The 17,337-nt window shown below is 37.5% G+C and overlaps 1 pseudogene; it reads right to left on the bottom strand.

Moving 5' to 3' along the window:
* Positions 1-8,819: 8,819 nt before the first annotated feature.
* Positions 8,820-8,913, bottom strand: LOC147525063 (small nucleolar RNA R71; annotated as a pseudogene).
* Positions 8,914-17,337: the final 8,424 nt, after the last annotated feature.

Genomic DNA, 17,337 nt, shown 5'->3' on the forward strand with positions numbered 1-17,337 from the left:
TCTGATACTATTCCTGCTGATTGGTCAAGAAATGAACATAAGAAGTTCTTGGCCAGAGTTAAGCTATACTACTAGGATGAGCCCTACCTTTTTTAGTATTGTGCAGATAAGATTATTCGTCGTTGTATTCTCTAGTGGGAATATAATGAGGTTCTCTCATTCTGCCATGATAAAGAGTGTGGTGGCCATTTTAGTGGTAAGAAAACAGCTGCTAAAATTCTTCAATGTGGGTTTTATTGGCCTACTCTTTTTAAAGATGCCCAAGTGCATTGCAAGACGTGTGTTCATTGCCAATTACTTGGGCGAATCACTAAGCGTAATATGATGCCATTAAATCCAATCATGGTGGTAGAAGTTTTTGACGTATGGGGCATTGATTTCATGGGTCCTTTTCCGATTTCCCACGATTTTATATATATTCTAGTTGACGTGGACTATGTGTCTAAATGGATAGAGGTCATGGCTTGCCGTAGCAATGACCATAAGACAGTTGTGTTTTTTTGTTAAGGAATACATTTTCTGTCGATTTGACATTCCTAAAGCCATTATTAGTGATAGTGGAACACATTTTTGCAACAGAGTTGTTGCATCTCTAGTGAAAAAGTATGGAGTTACACCTAAGGTAGCAACTCCGTATCATCCACAAACTAGCGGACAAGTAGAAGTTTCTAATAGGGAAATCAAAAAGATCTTAGAAACAACTGTAAATCCTAATAGGAAAGACTAGTCAAAGCGTCTATCTGATGCCTTATGGGCGTATAGGACTGCTTTCAAAACTCCTATAAGTATGTCTCCCTTTAGACTTGTATTTGGGAAACCTTGTCATTTGCTCGATGAATTGGAGCCCCGTGCTATGTGGTCTATAAAATGCCTTAACTTCAATTTTGATGAAGCAGGTGTCAAGCGCAAGTTGCAATTGAATGAGCTTGAAGAAATCCGTAGCGATTCTTATGATCTCACAAAGGATTATAAAGCTAACATGAAACATGTTCATGATAAGAAAATCTTGCGCAAAGAGTTTGTGGTAGGTCAAAAGGTCTTGCTTTACAACTCCCGTCTACATATTTTTCCATGGAAATTGAAAATCCGTTGGTCTGGTCCTTTTCTGGTTACTGAAGTCACCCCTTACAGGGAAATCACCTTGGTAAATCCCAAGGACAACAGTACATTTCAAGTCAATGGCCAACGGTTGAAACATTTTCACGAGCTATTGTCCCCTGATGTGGAGGAAGTCATTTTACAGGACTCTATCAATGAGGACGGACCTTTGTTGGTTGGTGTACTTCCTTTCAATTCCATATATTGGTAAGTGCACTATTCAGGTAACCGGGCCCTCCCTATGGAGTGTGTGGCTGTAAGTACTAGATCCTAAGTCCACGGTTAACATAATTCACGTTTTCCACTCTTGCATGTTTTCTCGGTTTTTGAGTCATGTCCCTCTATGGTGTGAATTATGTCTTTATTGTTTTTCATTTTTCTTATATTAAATTTTATTCATAAAAAGTAAAAAATATCAAAACCATAAAAATAGTAATCTAGGAAGTCTCGGGGATCTGACTTTAAAAGACCCACGTTATAACAAATTTCTAAACTCTGTTGTATAAAATTTTTTTGGGGGTGGGGTATTTATTTTTCCGTCCTTGATTGCTTAACTTTCCATTTGTGTTGCTTAGGCCATTTAATCATATTTTGATTCGGGTTGACATTATCTATGAATTTAGATTTTATTCGTTCGCATAACTTACGTCTTGCATGCATTACGAGGCATTTTCCATCTTCTTATATGTCACCCACAGTTGGAATAGAGTGTTTTATGTATCATTGGATTGGAAATTCTCTCCTGATCATTTCCATAGCTCATTCGGAAAAATCGGACCGGTAACGAAGCGACAATTTTAGTTTGAAGTTGTGTGAAAATCGGACAAATTACGAAAAATCGAATTGGGCTTGGGCCTAATCTCGCACGCACGTGTGTCTCCATCTTCTCAACTAAAACAGATCGCAACTTTCCTTCCCCACTGCCATTAACAAAGCTTTACAAACCTTAACTAAAAAAATAAATAAAAAGAAAACCCAACTATACCCACGCCCAACAATTTAAAACAACCCCAAATCTTGTCCAAACCATCTCCCACACCATTTCAAACCTTTCCCACCACCGAAACCATCCAAAAATCCAAAAAAATTGAACTGCCTGAAGAGAGGGTAGTGGAAGAGAATGAGTCAGAGGATGAGTCGGAGGATGAGGAGAACACGACATGTTTTGATGCCGATGCCATGGAGAGGTGTAAGTTTGATGCAGAACGCATGTCGGTGCTTTATCGTGGCATGCGTTCTCTCAACACTATTTGTGGAGATCTCCGGAATCGGCAAGCTACCATCCATCGTAACTATGAGATTCGTGTCTAGTGCGAGGATGAGTGTTGGGAGGAGATGAAGGCCGAGATGGAAGCTCAGCGAAAGTTCCGTGAATATATGCATGAACGCTTCCCACCCCAGGGGGGTTCTTCTTCTGAGGAGGCGTCTATGAGGCACGAGCGTCATCGCCGAAGGACGGATGGCTCTGGCCCATCGAGAACTCAGGAGTCATCTCCTTCTCATGTGCCATCGACTACCAGTAGCGCGTTGTTTAGGGATATTATGAATTGATGTTCTTTTGTATTTGTTTTTATTTAGTTCGGATGTTAATTTTTGAATTCCGTAGTTAAATTTGAATTGTGTAGTTAAATGTTGTTTGAATTTCACTTTTAATATAATGTGGTTCTTTTCAAATTGTGCGTTGTTTTTATTGTTAATCCCACCTTCCCGAATTGTTTGGGGGTGGTATTATTTATTATGGCATAATTTTTATATGAACCTCAATTTTAGAAGTTGTTTTGGAGTGATTGTTGAGAATATTGTCGATATTGGCATGCCTATGATTAGATGTTGTGGTAGGATGAAATCTAAAAGAGTTTAGAAGTTACTATTCTAAATTCAATCTAAAAGATATTAGGTTTGTTTTAGAATCAAGAATATGGGTTGTTTGCATTTTCGGTTTTGGAATTTTTTTTTTTGTTTCTGGCAATTGCCTTAAAACTTTTTGACAACTTCCCAATTCATTTTGGAAACTTAAAACCTATATAAACTTCATTCATTCTCCACACAAAACTCAAATCTTTCACTTTCATCTCTAACCTTTCACACCCAAGTTTTTTTTTTTTTTTTTTTTTCTACTTCACTTCAGCACTCAGCAGCTTGGAGCACGCCTGCGCCTCAGTTGAGCGCCAACCGCGCCTAAAACACTGTTAGTCCATTAGATCCAGAGCGCGACCCGCGCTGAAAACACTATAAGTCCGATTGCTCCTGAGCGTGACTCACGCCCATAGAAGGCTTAGGTTGATTGCACCCCGCACCCTGACCTCGTAGACATGAAAAATTCCAATTTTTCATGGGTTATTCCAGACCGTTGCAGCTGTGCTAGAAAGTAGTTTTGTGATGACATCCCCTCGTATCATATCGGAACAGTCTTTTGAAGACTTGTTCCAAAGTGACACTTATGGTGCTTGGTTTCGCGAGGCGATCATACACGTAGGCTGAAAACCGCTAATGGTAAAAGCTGATGAACTTTATTCTCCCGCACTTATATCATATTTTTATGATAATTGTAAGTTCTTTGATAGACCAGATGGAGAACATTCACCATTGGGGATGAACCGATGGAAATTTCCAGGTTCTTGCTAGCCTTTGTTCTTGGACTTGCTATGCCCGCTGAAATACAAGACTCATGGGCCTATTTAGTAGATAATATGTACATATATAACTATGAGGATTTGTATGAGCATTACGGGGCATGAATCTTTAGGATAGAGGACCAAGGGGATTATAACGTCGCCTTTGGTAGCATGTCTATGAATGTGGGCACTGCTATGTTTTGGATCATGATAAACCTTAAAGGGGAATGACATTATTCTTCTGTGAATGACGAAACTTGTAATATTTTCTTTGCTTTAGCTTGGGGATGTACACTCTATGATATTCCCCAGTACTTTCTTATGCCTGTTTTAATTTGCCGTATTATGCTATGTTTCTTCCCTGTTTTTTATGCCCGCTTCACGAATTGGGTTGGGGTCGACATTGTGAGACCCACCAATTGTATTATTCGATCTTTCCGTGCAATGACTTGGCCAGGGTAGAGGATACAACCTCATCAGGTTGCTCCTTACACCCCATCCGACCAAGTGGCGCTTGATAGGTTAGCTATAATAGATGATAAATGGCGTGAAGCCTGGCAAATCACCATGGTGTGGCAGGATGCGAAGGAATCTCATTTCTTTATTGAAGAGGATGAGGATGATGATTAAACGTAGGAGAGGAGGTAAGTTTTAGTTTCAGTTAGTGTCTGCTTATGTCCCAAGCAATTTAATTCTTTTTAACCCCATAACGGGTGGAACTCTTATAGAGTAGCGTCAGTTTTTATTTTCTATATTAGTATGTTTAACCTTATTTTGCAGATGTTCCAGAATTTCATGCGTTTCAATGGTATTTCTCTACCTTTTTTATTTAAATACTTTGAGGACAAAACATGCTTCTTGTTTGGGGGCATAGAAACACGTGTAATTAAGACATATGTTAGGATATATATATGTACAGTATGCACTTGTTTTCTAATAAAAATTCAAAAAAAATTCAAATATATAAATAAAAAGTTTATGCTATACACTTAGGAATATTGGTATTGTTTTCTTTCTCTATGCTCTCAATAATCTAGAAGTCTCACGTAGCTTTTGCATGAGAATAGTTTTTAGAAACTTAGGTTAATATGTAGGTAATAATCTTTGCATCTATCTATAAATAAGTTACATTAGTATCTATGATTGTTGGCAGTAAGTTTCTGAAATCTAGGCTAGAGTAGTTATTCTACAAATTCTTTGAGAATATAGCCTAAGACCTTATATGAGTGAAACATTAGGGAAATGACACAAGGGAGAAGTAAAATTTGGATATAGAGATCACACGTCCACTTGCTTGATCACTATACCATATCCTAAGCGAGAATATAGGCCCTCTTTGGATCGATATAGCTAGAAATTCAAACCTTACGAACTTATATTCCGCTAGTCGCCCCTCTGAGCTTTTCTTTAGCCTTTCATAAACCACAATTCCTTTAACCTTTTACAAAACAAAATAAAAATAAAAATCAGCCTACCCATTCTTTGAATGAGTCTGAGAATAGAGATGAAGAATAGAAAAGAGAAAGACCTTTGAAATCAAGATTTGTTAGTCGCTCCAGATAAGAAAACAAAGTTTCCATCCAAATAAAAAAAAATTATAAATAAATCAAAAGAAAATAAAGAGTTAGAACTCCAAAAATAGAATCAAAGGAGTCAAAAGCCAAAGAAAAAAAAAGAAAAAATATGGCTATGGATGGAAACAAAGTGTAGAAGCAAAAGTAAAGAACAAGGTTTTCTCTAGCTACATAATATTAAGACTCTATTATCTTAGACTTGTTTGTTTTGAATATCTATTTCCTTCCTTCTTAAACCATCTCCTAATCCCCGCAACACCTAATAAAGACCTCTAGCTCAATTAGGAATAGGGTAGTATGATAATAAGTGGTAGATGTGTTTGATTGACTCCGACTTCCTTGTGTGTCATTGAGATTGTAAGGTAAAGTGTGCCCACTGCGTACTGGAGTAGTGAAACTTGAGCTGAAAAATCAGAGTGGTTTTCGTCTAGATATTTATGTGAAGACCTACTTAAGGACGCTATTCCGACTTCTCAGAAACGGACCTGCTAGTGCATTTCATAGTATTACTCATTGTATATATGTTTATTCGTAGATGATTGATTATTATGCATATATTAGTTTAGGTTTTGACTTGATTATTCTGTATTCATTACTAGTGAGATATATAGATAATTGAGGCATAAATAAATAAGGAAACAATAGTTTTATTTATTAGTCATTGTAGTATAGATGAAGTTTATGAGTACCTTCACTGGAAAACTCTCACGAGGCTATAACTCGTCCACTAGGGAATTCCTAGTGGTTTAAGGCCTTGTTGTATATGGTCAATGCAATCGCACTCGGCAAAACGAGAGTAGTGAAAACTCTATTTTTGGTCACTTATGCTAATTTCTCTTATTTGCTTGAGGACAAGCAAAATGCTGTTTGGGGGTGGTTTGATAAAAGCCCAAAACTATAGTTTTAACCCCTTAACAATAATACTTTTAGACCAATTATGCGAGTAATAAATAAGAGTTAATGCTTGATAAGAGCCCAAAACTGTAGTTTTAACCTTGTAACAGTCATACTTTTAGACCAATTATGTGAGTAATAATTAATAGTTAATATTGATTACGTGTTTTTATACATTTTAGGCTCCAAAGTCCATTTTGTGCAGAAATGTGCCACTTTAGCGAGATAAAGGAGCAAAGGTCGGTTGCTAAGGAGTTCTATGATTAAAGGCCAAGATTCAAGAAGACAAAGCCTGTCTAAAGCCCGGTCAAAAGCTGAAAAGTCGACGCGGGCAGAAACAGCACTCAAAGTCAGCAGAATTTCCAAAGACTCAGACCTCGGAATTGGGCCTACCTTATGTCAAAACGACAGGCTCAGAAAGAACTTTCCAATGGTCTAAGCCTTGACCCAATCAAAGAAGCAGAAGTGGACGAAAAGTCTGTTGAAGCCAACTGTAGCTGAAGAGGCCTTTTTGGACTGAAAGAATTGGGTTTTGGGCCTGATTCTCGGGCCCAAAACATGGCTCCAAGCCCATGCACGATTTTTGGATCTGAAAGTATAAAAACAAGAGCTTAATTCTTTGTTAATGGTAGATAGTTAGGTTAGAAAATAAGTTAGGTTAGGAAGCTAATGTTAATGGAGTTTAGGGTTAGAAAAAGATAGATCTAGATCTAGTTTTGAGTTTTATCCCATTAATTAATTAGTTTTCATACCTTGTTTTAATATAGATTATTGAATCATTGTTACTTTTCATTAGATTAATAAAGTTAGTTGTTTTTGATAATCTAGCTTCATTTTCCATTAAACATCTATTGCAATTCATTGATGTCATTATTAGTTTAATTAAATTATTGCATGATTAGTTTCCATTGAGTTTAAATAAGCAAAGTTCAAATCTTGATATCATGTCTTGTTTGAATTCCATTGGGAATGATAGCGTAATGATTCTCGGGTAAACCTCCATTTGAGGGGGTTGAGAAGCCTTGATGAAAGCTTGATTCCAATTATCGTAGAGTCGTCGTAATTTCCTTTCCACTCTAGAAATGATTAGTTCACCATGAGAATGGGTGTAATCGTTCACATGCTAGTTATGAATTGGTAGAAATGCCATGTGTAATTAGGGATTAGGAGTAACCATATTGTTCTCATGAAGCGATTCAATTCGGATTACTGACGATTCGTCGTTAGTAGGATTAAGTCGAGTTAAGGTGGAATCAATCCCCCTCTAACTCCTTATCATAGAATCAACATAGCATTCCCATAGTTGTTCTAATAGTCGACTAGTTGCATCTTGTGGGTAGTTGCATCGTAGTCTAGTTGCCATTTCGTAAATCTCTCATTAGACTTTTTAGTTAAGATTACTTATACGTAGAGAACACAGCATGCGGAAGGACTAGGAGTGGAACAAATCATCTACTCCACTATATCTCATAGGATTGAGAGTAGAATCTTTGATAAAATATAGACACGTTATAGTTTTAGTTTATTTACGTTTTGAGTTTTATCGTTCATTTCGTAGGTAAACTATCATTTTTATCGTTTATCAAATGGCGCTGCTGCCATCTTAGTTTCACTTTCGCATTGTTTTCATAGTATAAGTACTTTTCTTAAAGTCCCATTAAACCCACCCACCCTTGTTTGATTCATACTGTGGTTGTCCGTTTCAGCATTGAAAAGTTCCGCGAAAAAATACACGGAGCGCGACCGCGCCCAAAGCGAGCGCACCTGCGCCCATACGCCTGGAACCTTGAGCGCGACCCGCCCCCATCTCGAGCGCGACCCACCCTAAAACACTGTAACTTGAACTTACATCGAAGCCTTGACCAGCCAAAGTGAGCTTAATTCCACCGCTACTAAGATGATTTTGCCGGATTTCCACAGGTTTGATTCGAACTTCGATTTTTCAAGTTTTTTAGTGTTCTAACTTGTTATATACACTGAACTCGCGTAAACAAGATGCTATTCATAAGCGAAGCAAGGACGCAATCAAGTATTCCTTTCTTCCATACCTCGCATCTCCTGTTAGAGGTTTATACTAGTATATCAGAATTGTTTGGAGTGTTGATGTGTTTAGCTAAATTTGGTCTTAGCCTTGTATGAGATTAAGGTCCGGGTCGAACAAAACACCAAAGCGTAATTACACAACAACATCAACAAACAATTCTATCTAGTATACCACCCATTACACCTCTAGCTACTATTTCACACACACACGACCGACACAATGCCCGAAGGAGAGACTCCTTTCTCGACTTCTACAAAGCCTTGGCGATAGCCCCAAATCTTGCATCGTTCTAGCGGACCGATTGGGGATTTCGAATCCCCAAATATTTTAATTTGTTACCCGTTTTTCATGGTTTAGACCATGAAAAACCTTATCAGCACATGCGTAGGATTGAACAAGTTATAACAACATTCCACCATCCTACGGTTGGTGCGGAACAAATTAAACTCAGGGTATTCCCTTTCATCTTAGCCGATAAGGCGGCATCTTGGTTAACTGAACAAACACCTAATTCTGTGGACTCGTGGGCTAAACTTATTCAGCTGTTTATGGAACATTTTTACCCACCCCTAAAGTCGGATGAGATGCTTTCCAAGATTCATTTCTTTCAACAAAATCCTCATGAATTATTTTCAGAGGCTTGGAATCGTTTCACCGATCTCCTTATAGAGTGTCCACATCATAACTTAGCGAAAGACACGTTAGTTCGTGCCTTTTTCAAAGGATTTCTACACCACCATAAAGAAGTCCTAGACATAATGAATGGGGGTAGTTTCTTAACAAAGGAGCCCAGGAGGCTTATAAATTTTTAGAGGATCAAACTAAGCGAAATAACAACGGGGGTAGTGACGATATCCACCGGCCAGCTAGTTCTTCAAATCTGATTAAGGTCGCGGTATGTTTGAAATTAAACACGATCCCGAGCTTAAAACTCTAATCGAATCACTCACTAAAAAGGTAGAGGCCATTTCTGTTCAACAAAAGCCTATCCCGTCATGAATGTAAATTCAAATCCATGTAGTTTACGTTGGAGTCCTCGGCATCCCGACTCCCATCGTCCTATAGCCTATGAACGGGCTTGTTCCATTAATAGTGAACCTAACGCCCTTGGAGACGAAATCCCAACTTCGGTTGGAGAAATAACCAACACGCCACACCGCGCTAGGGTACAATAATCAATATGTTAGGCCAACGCACAGTTTTAACCAAGCTCCACCACGACAGGGGATTGTGGTCGGGGTAATTTTAATAATTACAACAACCAAGTGCAACCTCGACAAGGTCAACTACAAGGTCAAGGTTGTTATAATAATTATAATGCTAATAGAGGTATCGTCCCGGTAAATAATAACTATCAAAATACGCCAATAAATAATTCACGCGAGATAGTTCTAGTCACACCACCCGTTACTGCTACACCCACACAACCGGATCGTCTTGAAAACTTCATACAAGTGAGCCAAAAACTTTTCCAAACCATGGCTCAATCTAACCAACAGCTTCTACAATCCGTTAATAATTTAACCCAACAGTTGGCCCAAGATAAAGCCCAACCCAAAGGTGTGTTTCCAGGTCACGCAATACCTAATCCTAAAACAACAAACATAGCCTTTGAGGTAACCGATAATACTAGTAATGAATATGAAAATGTAGGTGAGCTAAAGGCCATCACCACTCTCCGTTCTGGCAGAGTGGTTGATAACAAAGTAACTATGCCAATAGTTACCCCACCAGAAGCCCCTACACCGCTATTTTACTAGATAATCTTGGAAATAGAACTGAAGAGCCTACCATCGTAGAGGTACCGGTTATAACACAACCTAAGAAACAGAAAGCCAAGGTTAAACATCCAGGTGATACCATTGCTAAATATAGACAGAAGCCACCGTTTCCACAAAAATTAGCCATGTTAACTAGGGATACTAATTATGAGGAGATTAGGGACGTTTTCAAGAATCTAACTATAAACCTTCCCTTCCTCGAAGCTATTAAAAAGCTACCACACCATGCTAAGTTTCTTAAGGAGTTGTGTACTACTAGGCGTAAGACCAATATACCAAAACACACCTTTTTAATAGAACAATTCCCAACTCTATCTGAACATAATGGAATTGTTAAGTACAAGGACCTTGGTCGTCCTACTGTACAATGCACCTTAGGAGATTCTTATATCATGGCGTTATTAGACCTGGGGGCTAGTGTTAACTTACTCCCATTTTATTTGTATAGATAAATAGGTCTAGACGAGATGTAACCCACTAAAATGACGTTGCAATTAGCTGATCGGTCTATTAAGTATCCTAAGGGTGTGGTTGAAAATGTGCTGGTAAAAATTCAGGATTTCTACTATCCGGCTGATTTTGTCATCCATGATACAGAAGTCGCTAACGACTCTGTCCCGATCATCTTAGGGCGTCCTTTCTTGGCAACTACCAATGCGCTCATTAATTGCCGTGATGGTTCAATGTCCATGTCTTTTGGCCATCTTGCAGTTGAAGTAAATGTTTTTAAAACAAAGACACATTTACCCGATTCGTCTATGGATGGAGAGGTTAACATGATCGAGAGCTTCGCTCGAGATTATTTCAACAACACGTTCCCTGATAATCATATGCCCAAATTTCTTTCCTTTGGAAGTTTAGACTCCAACATTTTCATCCCTACACTAGTCGATACACATATTACGGATGAGGATGAGATAGATGACTTTCTCAAAGATATAGAGCACTATTATAGTAACGTGGATATGACCAATCTAGATGAGGAATTCGATGAGTTTCTTAGAGCAGGTGATGATTCACCCAATCAAGAACTACTTTGCACAACATCCAGCTCGACTCCCCTCTTTCCCCCTTTCAAAGGGATCTCGAGTTTGCACTCTCGATCCTTTTGTTTCTTTCCAGGATGTTTTCATAATTTTTTTAAACCCACCTAGTAAACAAATACTTTAGAAGGACAAACCATTTGACACCTTCATTTTCAGAATTGAGACAGTCCCTACCTACACTATGAATGAGTTTTATGCTAAACACACATCCTTATTTTTTCCATGCTTTCCTTCTACAACTTATCCATATATATCCACCATATCTTCCATAACCATTCACTTTTCCACACTTATTCACTAGGACACCCTCTCGTTCAAAAATGAAAAAGAAGATGCATGCTAGGTTATGTTATAGGGTTGTCCGACTTCGCTTTCATTTCACTAGGTTGCCGCCATAGGAAATCTTGGTGCTTGATTGTGTTTGGATATGTTTTCTGTGATATTTATTTATGGAATGATCCACAACTATTTTGGTTGTTGATATATGATAAACTGCATGTTCATACATATGTTAGATAAAGTCTCGAGTATCTAACTATAAACGACTCAACTTTTGTGTTTGGTGCATTTCCTTTCATTTCCATTTATTGGTGAGTGCACCATTAAGGTAACCGGGCCCTCCCTATGGAGTGTGTGGCTGTAAGTACCGGATCCTAAGTCCACATTTAACATAATTCACGTTTTCCATTATTGCATGTTTTCTCGGATTTTTGAGTCATGTTTCTCTATGGGGTGAATTATGTCCTTATTTCTTATTGTTTTCCTTATAAAAGCAAAATATATATATATATAATTTTTTTTAAAGAATAAATATAGTAATCTAGGAAGTCTCGCGAATCTGACTTTAGAAGACCCACTTAAAAAACAAATTTTCTAAACTTTGTTGTAAAAAATTTGTTTCGGGGTGGGGTGTTCGTGTTCCGTCCTAGAATGTCTTATGTCCCATTAGAGTTGTTTAGGCCGTTTAATTGTAATTCGATTCGGGTTGACATATTCTATGAATTTATAGTTCATTCGTTCACATAACATATGTCATTCACGCACTTCGAGGCGTTTTTCACTATCTTATATGTCATCCACAGTTGGAATAGAGTGTTTTATGGATCATTGGATTGGAAATTCTCTCCTGATCATTTCCATATCTCATCGGGGTGTTGTATCAAAAATTGGACCGTAACGGCGGCAATTTTAGTTTGAAGTTGCATATAAAAATCGAAAAATTAAATTTTCGAATTGGGTTTGGCCCAACTTCGGTATAGTTAATTCCATGGCCCTTACCTTTGCACCAACAGTCGCGTTTTTCACTTCTAAGCCTCCATTAACGACCACCAAAGCTTCAAAACCTAAAAATAATAATAATAATAAGAAACCTAAACTAACCCACGCCAACCATCAAAAATCCACTTCAAATCTTCTCTAAATCCTTCCACCACCACCTCCACCAAGTTAAAAAACCAAAAACCACCAAAAATTTCAAAATTGTGAGCTGTCGCGCCACCACCACTGTGTGTTTCTTTCGGTCGACTCAAATTCCAAGAGCTTGACTCTTTGTTAATGGTAGATAGTTAGGTTAGAAAATAAGTTAGGTTAGGAAGCTAATGTTAATGGAGTTTAAGGTTAGAAAAAGATAGATCTAGATCTAGTTTTGAGTTTTATCCCATTAATTAATTAGTTTTCATACCTTGTTTTAATATAGATTATTGAATCATTGTTACTTTTCATTAGATTAATAAAGTTAGTTGTTTTTTATAATCTAGCTTCATTTTCCATTAAACATCTATTGCAATTCATTGATGTCATTATTAGTTTAATTAAATTATTGCATGATTAGTTTCCATTGAGTTTAAATAAGCAAAGTTCAAATCTTGATATCATGTCTTGTTTGAATTTCATTGGAATGATGGGAATGATTAATGATTCTCGGGTAAACCTCCATTTGAGGGGTTGAGAAGCCTTGATGAAAGCTTGATTCTCGATTATCGTAGAGTCGCCGTAATTTCCTTTCCACTCTAGAAATGATTAGTTCACCATGAGAATGGGTGTAATCGTTCACATGCTAGTTATGAATTGGTAGAAATGCCATGTGTAATTAGGGATTAGGAGTAACCATATTATTCTCGCAATTTATTTAGAAAGTTCAATTCGGATTACAACGATTCGTCGTTAGTAGGATTAAGTCGAAGTTAAGGTGGAATCAATCCCCTCTAACTCCTTATCATAGAATCAACGTAGCATTCCCATAGTTGTTATAATAGTCTAACTAGTTGCATCTTGTGGGTAGTTGCATCGTAGTCTAGTTGCCATTTAAGTAAATCTCTCATTAGACTTTTTAGTTAAGATTACTTATCGCTTTGTAGAGAACTTTGCATTTGGGAAGGACTAGAAGTGGAACGAATCATCTACTCCACTATATCTCATAGGATTGAGAGTAGAATCTTTGATAAAATATAGACACGTTATAGTTTTAGTTTACTTACGTTTTGAATTTTATCGTTCATTTCGTAAGTAAACTATCATTTTTATCGTTTATCAATGTTGATTACGTGTTTTTAGGTATTTCAGGCATTGGAGTCAATTATATGCAGAAATGTATCACTTTTGCGAGATAAAGGAGCAAGGGTTGGTTGCTAAGGAGTACTATGATTAAAGGCCAAGATTGAAGGAAAAAAAGCCTTTAAAAAGCCTAGTCAAAACTGAAAAGTCAAAGTATACGGGGGCAGAAACAGCACATAAAAGTCAACAGAACTTCCGAAGATCGTATCTTTAGACTCAGACTTCAGAATTAGGCCTACCTTTTGTCAAAACCACCGACTCGAAAAGATCTTTCCAATGGTCTAAGGCTTGACCTAATCTGATGAGCAGAAGTAGACAAAAAGTTTGTTGAAGCAAAATCCAGCTGAAAAAGCCTCTGTGGATTGAAGAAATTGGGTTTTGGGCTCGATTTTCCGGCCCAAAACATGGCTCCTCAGCCCATGCACGAAAATGTGGATCTTGTCTCCTCCATTTGAAGACACAAGACTTAACTCTTAAGTAATAATTAGTTTAGGTAGCAAGTAGCCATTATAGAATAGTTTTAGATCTAGTTTTATGTTCAAGTAATTAGTTTAGAACAAAGTAGATTTTTAATTTAGTTATTGAATCAATTGTTATTTCTTCATTAGATTAATAAAGTTAGTTAGTTCTTCATAATATAGTTTCATTTCATTAAATCATTGTAGTTTCAATTCATAGATTTAGTTATTTATCATTAATAGTTTCAATTAAATCTTGCATGAGTAGATTTCCATTTAGTAAAAATAAGCAAAGTTATAATCTTTATATCATGTCTTGCTTAAATTTATATATTAATGATAGCATAATGATTCTAGGCTAAACCTCCATTAGAGGGGGTTGAAGAAGCCTTGATGAAGCTTGATTTTTGTTAAGCGTAAAATAGTCATGATTTCCCATTCCATTCTAGAAAACGATTAGTTCACCATGAGAATGGGTTTGATTGTTTCACATGCTAGATGTTAGTTGGTAGAGATTACCATGAACAACTAGGGATTAGGAAGAACCAGTTGTTATGCGAAAGCTGTTCAATTTGGATTACGGCTATTCTTCGTTAGTAAATTAAATCGAGTTAAGGTGGAATCAATCCCCCATAATTCCTTATCATAGATTCAATTTAGCATTTCGTAGTCGTATAAATCATATCTTGTTAGTTAAATTTCCATCGTAGTATAAATTTCGTAAAACTCTCATTAACCTTGGATAGGTTGGTAATCTTAGGAAACGCGAATTCTAAAGAACTAGGAGTAGAACGAATCTTTTACTCCAACTTTATTTCGATAGAATCGAGAGTAGAAAATCTTTGATAAAATAACACACTCAAGTTTAGTTTTAGTTTTACTTGGGTTTGAGTCTCGTAACTTATTCGTAGGTAAAACTATCATTTTACTTTTATCAGAAACCTTCAAAATTTTGACCATAAACCTACCTTTTCTAGATGCACTTAAGCATTTGCCCAAGCATGCCAAGTTTTTGAAGGACATGTGCACCAACAAACGATGAACGAATGTTCCTTAACAAGCATTCCTCAGTGAGCGGTTTCCCTCCATTACTATTACCAATGGTGTGGTTAGTCGACCAACTGTCCCATGCACGTTAGGCAACAAGTATACCGCTACCACACTTTTAGACCTAGGTGCCAGTGTTAACCTACAACCCTACTACTTATTTAAGCAGTTAGGTCTTCATGAATTAAAACCTACCAACATGACCCTGCAACTCGCGGATCGCTCTATCAAGTACCCAAAGGGCATCGTGGAAAATGTCTTAGTAAAGGTCCAAAATTTTTACTACCCTGTCGATTTTGTAATTCTAGATACCGAAGTTGCCTGTGACTCCATTTCTATCATTTTAGGACGACCATTTCTTGCAAATGCTAACGCTCTAATAAATTATCGGGATGGTTCAATGACAATGTCTTTTAGGAACTTTCTATAGAAGTCAATGTATTTAACTTAATGAAACAACTTCCCGATCCTTATATTGAGGGTGAGATTAGCTTGGTTGAATTGATAGTCTGGCATAGGAATATTTCACAAACTCTTTTCCCCCAGACGAGGTACACCAATTTCTTTCTTTTGATAATCCTGAGTTTGATGATGACTCGTACATTAAGGGTGTCCATGCATTATTAAAGTCAGTACCACTATTTGACCCTACTACTGCGTTGCCAACTGATTCAGAAGATTCGGACTCGCTCTTTTCCATTGAAGAGACGGCTTCTCACGTATCCTTGATCCCCACTCCTCCAACTCCTGATTTAAAACCTCTACCCTCTGATTTAAAGTACATGCATCTCGATCCCGATGGTAGTCACCCTATAATAATTTCTTCTCATTTGACTACCGACAAATAAACATGTTTGATTCGTGTCATTTGTGAACACTGCTCCGCTATTGGGTGGTCTTTAGATGATATCAATGGAATAAACCCTAATGTATGCACGCATCGCATATATCTAGATGACGACACAAAGACATCACGAGAACCGTAATGGCGCCTTAACCCCACCATGAAAAAGGAGGTGAAGGAGGAAGTTTTATGTTTACTTGATGCAGGTATCATATACCCTATCTCTGATAGTGACTGGGTTTGTCATGTCCATGTTGTTCCAAAAATGTCCGGCATTCAAGTTGTTCAAAATGAAAATGGTGAATGCATCTCCACTCGCATTCCATTGAAATGGAGAATTTGCATTGACTATCGCAAACTTAATGCCAGAACACGTAAAGATCACTTCTCTCTTACATTCATTGACCAGATGCTAGAACGTTTAGTCGGTCATGCTTACTACTATTTTCTTGATGACTATTCCAGCTACTTCTAAATTGTCATCGATCCCGCCGATCAAGAAAAAACAACTTTCACATGTCCCTTTGGAACTTTTGCATACAAATGAATGCTTTTTGGTCTTTGCAATGCCTCAGGTACTTTCCAACGCTGCATGCTTCACATTTTCAGTGATATGGTGGAACGTTATATGGAAGTCTTCATGGACGACTTTTCCATTTATGGAAATTCCTTTGACAATTGCCTATCCAACCTTTCTAAAGTGTTAAAACGTTGTGAAGAAAAAAATCAGGTACTTAATTGGGAGAAGTGCCATTTCATGGTTACCAAAGGAATTGTTCTAGGTCATATTTTTTCGAAAGACGGGATAGAGGTTGATAAAGATAAAATTGTTACAATTGCTTCGCTACCTATCCCCCGAATAGTTTGCGATATCCGTGCCTTTTTAGGCCACTCTGGGTTTTATAGGTAATTAATTCCGGATTTTTGTAAAGTTGCTCGACCTTTAACCAATCTCCTGCTTAAAGATGCGGTCTTCAACTTCAATTTCAATTGCAAACAAGCTTTTGAAACTCTAAAAACCTCGCTGACTACCACTCCTATCATTCAACCCCCTAATTGGTCTCAACCATTCGAACTAATGTGTGACGCTAGCGACTTTGTTATTGGCGCCGTACTAGGCCAACGACGTGATGACAAACCCATTGTCATTTACTACACTAGTAAAACTCTTAATGACGCTCAACGTAATTACACGACAACTAAGAAAGAGTTCCTAGCTATTGTCTATGCTTTGGATAAATTTTTCCCTTACCTGGTCGAATCATCCACCATCGTATATATTGACCATGCCGCACTTCGGTACCTACTCGCGAAAAAAGATGCGGAACAGCGATTGTTCCGCTGGATCCTTCTCTTGCAAGAATTCACCCTGGAAATCAAAGA

This window comes from Coptis chinensis, chromosome 1 (assembly GCF_015680905.1).
Source record: "Coptis chinensis isolate HL-2020 chromosome 1, ASM1568090v1, whole genome shotgun sequence".
Taxonomy (NCBI): Eukaryota; Viridiplantae; Streptophyta; class Magnoliopsida; order Ranunculales; family Ranunculaceae; genus Coptis; species Coptis chinensis.